The sequence below is a fragment of the Equus asinus genome, chromosome 8 (genome assembly GCF_041296235.1).
Source record: "Equus asinus isolate D_3611 breed Donkey chromosome 8, EquAss-T2T_v2, whole genome shotgun sequence".
Lineage (NCBI taxonomy): Eukaryota > Metazoa > Chordata > Mammalia > Perissodactyla > Equidae > Equus > Equus asinus.
The window spans coordinates 44,673,403-44,679,986 of NC_091797.1; positions in this window are offsets into that span (position 1 = coordinate 44,673,403).

Below are 6,584 nucleotides of genomic sequence, written 5' to 3' on the forward strand. Positions count from 1 at the left end.
AGGAGCAGCACTCTCGAGGTTTACACAGTTTTGCAAACTTCTTTAGTTTCACAATATTGGTGCTAAGCACCTTAGCTGAGAAAGGAAAAATGTGTCAGCAGCCTTCTTTCTTCTTTTTTTTTCCTGCCCATCTCCGTTGTTGCCCATCTTCTTCTGCAGGTATGAGAGGTGGATTTAGAGGGATGCAAATAAAACTTAAGTTCCAGAGCCTGTTCCAAAGACCTGTATTTAATTTATATGCATAATTTTGTATATTTTCCTTAAAAAGGGCCCTAAAATTGTATAATCTTCAGGGCCTCAGAAGGCACAGTTTTTTCCCAGATACTGCATAATGTACACACCAAAGCCCCAGACCTGCTGATAAGGCCATGTGGTCTAGGCCTGGCATCTTGATTGCACTGTGAATGTTACACAATTCCTCTGATGCCATTTTCATCAGAGCTATTTAGAGAGGGGTTCCCAATCTGGGGAAAGGGCGGAAACTTTTTGAGATACTACCTCCCTGAAGAACTATTGCTATTTGTTTATATTCTAAAGCATATAAGGTATATATACTGCTTAATGTATTGCCAGCTGCTGCAACAAACATCTCCCAAATTGTCAGGGGTTGAACCCAACAGTAAGTGACTTCTTGCTCACGTGATCCTCAATGCAGTTGCTGCTGGCTGGCAGGCAGGTTTCACAAGTGCGACTCCTTTCATCTGACTCCCCATCCTGAGAGCACAGAGTCCTCTGCATGTAGCCAGAAAGAAGGAAGAGAAAGTGGCCACTTCCTTAAAGTTTCGGTTGTGAGAAACACTCCTCTCTTCCACCCATATTCCACTCTTGAGAAACACACCATGGACTCACCTATATGCAAGGGGGGCTGGGAAATGAATTCCCTGGCTGGACAACTGATTACCAGTGGTAACTCTATATTATGGGAGGTAAAAATATGAATTGTGGTAGACAGTTAGTTTTCTCAGCTTAAGTGGGGTAAGCTGGTAGTAAGACCACACATTCAGAGCAAATCCCACTTTCTGGTAACACTGGGAAGAGCAAATAAATGTTGCAGAAAATATCTTCTACTTTGTTTGTTTGTTTGTATGGGGCTTTCATTAGCCAAACGAGAGGCGCTCTCCAGAAATGTTACTCTCAGCTCCAGGGATGGTAATTTCTCACTAACAGTCAGAGCACTTGTAAAGGCTGCTCCAGGCTCTGAATGAAGCACATACCTTTAAACACTGTTTCTCTTTGTTTCAAAAATAGACTGTACCTCAGGCCAATTTGTGGAATTGGAGAAGTTCGACTTCAGGATATCCAGTCTCCACTTGGTACTCAGTTTCAGATGCCCAGGGCCTGCTCACTTTTTAACTCTATCCCTTATCAGACAACCTCCTGCAAGGCAAGGCCTTTACATATTTCATATTTGAATACTTGAAGTGATGGAGTTAGAGCCTGAAAGACAGGGGTAGGTGCCGAAAAAAAGGTTGAACAAAAAGAGAAAGAAAGAGAGAGAGAGAAATTATCATCATTATTGACCTTAAAAACTCATTTGCTGTACTTCTTTTCCATTGCATCTGAAGTCTTCTCTTTCTCATTGTGGAATAAAGGCTCTCTCCTTCCTTAAACAGACTCCAGGCAACAGGAAGCAGGTGGGAGTCTTCTGGTGCAAGGGAGTCTCCTCACCTCCGGATTATCCTTTATCCAAATCCTGCCCTGGGGTTAATCCTGTTTTCAACACTTTCCCTTTAGGGGAGGGAGAGCAAGAGCCTTTCCTCCTCCTGTTCCTTCCCCACCTTCATGCTTACCAAGATGATTAAGCTGCTCTGATGCACAAAATAGGGAACCTCAGGCCCAGCCAAAATAGCCCCTAACCAATCAGTGTCGAGAAGTTACCATTATTATCTTTTTAAAAAAAACAATAATGGAAATAACATTTACTCTGTACTGGGTATGTGTATTAGACAGGTTTCTACGGCAATCATGCCTCAAAACAGACACTGAACATCTCAGGAAATTATGTCAACATTTACTTTTCTCCTTCATGGGTCTGCAGGGTGACTGGACTGCAGCTGGTCTGCGGTGGGCTCACCTGGGCTTGACTGACTAGATTGGATTCCAGGCTGGAGGTTGGGTTCTTGTCAACTTCAGAGGTTTCTTTATTCTGGGACCAGGAGCTACAAGACATGAGCTTCTCCAAGTCCTGGCAGATGGCAGAAGCGGAGGAGCCAAGTCAAACCACGCAAGCCTATTTAGAGCCTCTATTTCACTGACATTCCGCTATCCAAGCAAGTCACATGGCCAACCCCAAAGTCAACGAGGTGTGGCACTGCACAGAGTCATGGATGACAACAGAAGAAGTGGGGACAGTGAGCCTATCCATCACAGGAGAGAGCTTTCACCACAAAAGTAACGTGTGCTAAACACACACACCAGAAATACACACACAGGCACATGCACACAAGCACACAGAACATACATTATCCTACCGATAAAGGACACAATTGGAACACTTTTCTCCTAGTCTCCCACCATCCACCCAGATGCTCAAGCCAAAACCTCAAAGTCATCCTTGCTTCTATCCTCCTCTCGCTCCCAGCACCTAATCCATCATCAAGTTCTATCTCCAAATAAGGCTGGAATCCACTACATTCTGCAATTCCATGGTAACCACCACAGTCCAAACCTACATCATCAGCTCAGGCATAGCCAACTGCAATTGTTTCCTAACTGGTCTCCTTCTTCCACACTTGCTCCTGCCCCAGGGACCCACCACAGGATAGACACAACATGTACCCACAACACGGCAGACACAGCATGCACCCACCACACAACAGACATATCATGTACCCACCACACAACTGATAAACTGAACTTCACCATGTTGGGCTCCTACCTATACCCTCCAATGGTCCTTGTAGTTCAAATAACATCCAAATTCCTTACCATACTCCAGAGCAGTGCTTCTCTAACTGTAATGGGATATCAGGGCAGGGATCTTATTAAAATGTAGACTGACTCAGTGAGTCTGGAGTGGGGCCTGAGATTTGGCATTTCCAGCGAGCTTGGTGCTTCTGATTCACTGACCCTAGTGGAACACCCTATCTGACCTGGTCCACCCCTTCCTTTCAACCACAGCCTATCACAGGCCTTCTCTCTATTCCTCTCCCACAGAGAAGTCTTCCTGCTCTAAACACTTGGCTTCCTCTGCCTGGATGCTCCCCTCTTAGCTCTACATGTGGCTTACTCCCTCTTGTCGTTCATGTTCAACTCAACCATCACCTCCTCAAACAGGCTATTCCTGAGCTCCCAAGCCCCCAGCCCCATCTTACTTGGGAGTTTCTCAACCTCAGCACTGTTGACAGTGGGGAGCTGTCCTGTACATTGTAGGATGTTTAATAGCATCCCTGGGCTCTCCCCTCTAGATGCCAGTAGCATAACTTCCTCTCCCCATTTTTAGTAATAAAAAATGCCTCCAGATGTTGCCAAATGTTCCCTGGAGGGCCAATCATCTCCAATCCCCAGCTGAGAACCACTGCTCTTTCTCGACCCTTTTATTTCCTTCATACCTCTGGCCTATTACGCTCTGTCATTATCTTGTTTACTTGTTTATCGTCATTCTAGAGCGTGAACTTCTGCGTGCCTTGGTCACCTCTGTGCCCAGCACTTTGAACAGTATCTGACACATAGTAGGTGTTTGGCAAATATTTGTGGAATGGATCAATGAATGAACGTGTTTTTCTTCCAAATGAACTCTTAATGTTTTGTGGTCTGCCTTTTTATACTTAGCAATGTTCTAGGAAGACTTTCATGTCATTTATTTCAGTATATTTTAAACTTTTTATAATAAAAATTTTCAAACATACAGAGTAGAGAATATAACATAAGGAGTCCCTCATGTGTCCATCCCCAGCTTCCACAACTTTAACATTTTGCCAGATGGAAAGTATTTTATTTCTTCATCCTCACTTCCCCCCCGAACCTACACCATATGATTTCATCCATAAAGATAAATCTACAATTGATAAGAATGTTTTTATATAACTGCAATGCCTTTATTATCCTAGTAAAAATTAATCATACTGCAATTTCTTTGAGTCATCTAAAGCTGGCCATATACCAATTTCCCCAATTATCTCAAAAATGTGTTTTTACAATTGGTTTGTTCAAATCAGGGTCCAAACAAGGTCAGATCATTGCCATTTAGTGCATGTCATAGTCAGTGGTGTTTGGGGGATGGGGATGAAAACTAGTTTTATTAACTGCTGTCTATTGGCTTATTCTTTCACAGGCACTGTGCTAGCATTTTATACAGGCGTTATCACATGTAATTCTGAAAACATCACTTTTAAACTGTAAATGATAAACTCATTCTGCTGATAAGACACCCGAGGCCCAGAGAAGCTGAGCAACCTGCCCCAGGTCACGGAGAGAGGAAGATGTTGCTGGGATTTAAAGACAGAGGTCTTATCCCAAAGTTTCTGCTCCTGACCTTCATGCTGTTCTGAATCTGCACAATAATAGAGATAACGGTGGACAATTATTCAGGTTATAGATATTATAACACAAATAAACTATGAAGGAAAACATTTTGACTTTATGAATGAAAGTAATGCAGAAATGTGTTATGCCCCCTGCTGACTGTGAGCATGATGCAATGTAACAGTTGTATTTCCACTAGACTGTAAGCTCTATGCTTTTTTTTACTTTTTCTTTTTTATAATTTATTTTTATGGCAGTAACATTGGTTTGTAACATCATATAAGTTTGAGGTGTACATCATTATATTTCAGTTTCTGTGTGGACTGCATCATGTTCACCACCCAAAGACTAATTACCATCCATCATCATACACCTGTGCCCTATCACCCCTTTCACCCTCCTACCTCCTCCCTGCCTCTCTGGTAACCAGCAATCTGTTCTCTTTATCTATGTGTTTCTTTCTTGTTTTTTTTTAACTCTAAACTTAATTTCCAAAAATGATCAAGAGGAGAGTTCAAAAAGGATTTGTTGAGTGAATGTGTGTCATTAGATACATGTCAGATTAATTTATAGGTAAATTTTAGTTGAATCATAAACTGTGAGATTTAGAAAGAATTATAAAACTCGGCTAATTTAGTTGCCCACAAAGCACAGAAACCCTCTAAACTACATCCTTCAGTGGCAGCCATGAGATTTCTGCTTAAACATTCCCCATATGGGGAACTCACTACCTCACAAAATGGACAAGGCTAATTGTGAGAAAGTTTTTTCTCCCACAGAGCAAAATCTGCCTCTATGTACCTTTCATTTTTGTTTGCAGTTCTCCTCTGTGGAGCAAATCAAAATTAATCCAATCCCTCAAACATTACAGCTCCAAATGTTTCAATTACAGTAATAAACTCTCTCAATTTCTCTTTGCATTGTTCACGTTTACAGAGCACTTGCTAAGGCCTACAATAACTCCTTTGTTCCTCACCAGAACCGTGTGAGGTGGGGGCCGTTGTCCCCATGTCACAGATGGGAGACTGCTCAAAACCCTCCCTGACCACTCCCCTTGCCCTGCCCCTCTTTCCCTCTCTTCATGATTAATTTTTCTCCATAACATTTAGGTCACCACCTGACATGCTATATATGTTACTGATTTATTTTCTGTCATCCTCGCACTAGCATGCCAACTCCCTGAGGGCAGTCTTCTTTTTAAAGTACTTTATTGAGGTCATATTGGCTTACAACATAGTGTAATTTCAGGTGTACACTCTTATATATCAGTTTCTGCATATACTGCATTGTGCTCACCACCAATAGTCTAATTTTTGTCCGTCACCATATACGTGTGCCCTTTTGTTCCTTTCACCCACCTGCCACCCCCTTGCCCTCTGGTAACTACTAGTCTGTTGTCTTTATCCATGTGTCTGCTCATCTTCTACATATGAGTGAAATCATACAGTGTATGTCTTTGTCTGTCTGGCTTATTTCGCTTAACATAATACCTTTAAGGTCCCTCCACGTTGTAGCAAATGGGACGATTTTGTCTTTTTTTAATGGTTGAGTAGTATTCCATTGTATATGTACCACATCTTCTTTATCCACTTACCCATTTATGGGTACTTGGGTTACTTCCACATCTTGGCTGTTGTGAATAATGCTGGAATGAACATAGGGATGCATAGATCTCTTTGTATTGTTGATTTTATGTTCTTTGGATAAATACCCAATAGTGGTATAGCTGGATCATATGGTGTTTCTATTTTTAATTTTTTGAGAAATCTCCATACTGTTTTCCATACTGGCTGCACCAGTTTGCATTCCCACCAGCAGTATATGAGGGTTCCCTTTTCTCCACAGCCTCTCCAACATTTGTTATTCTTTGTCTTCTTAATTATGGCCATTCCGACAGGTGCGAGGTGATATCTCGTTGTAGTTTTGATTGGCATTTCCCTAATACTTAGTGATGTGGAACATCTTTTCATGTGCCTGATGGCCATCTGTACATCTTCTCTGGAAAAATGTCTGTTCACATCCTCTGCCCATTGTTTGACCAGGTTGTTTGGTTTATTGTTGTTAAGTTGTATGAGTTTTTAAAATATTTTGGAAATTAACCCCTTGTTGGATATATGATT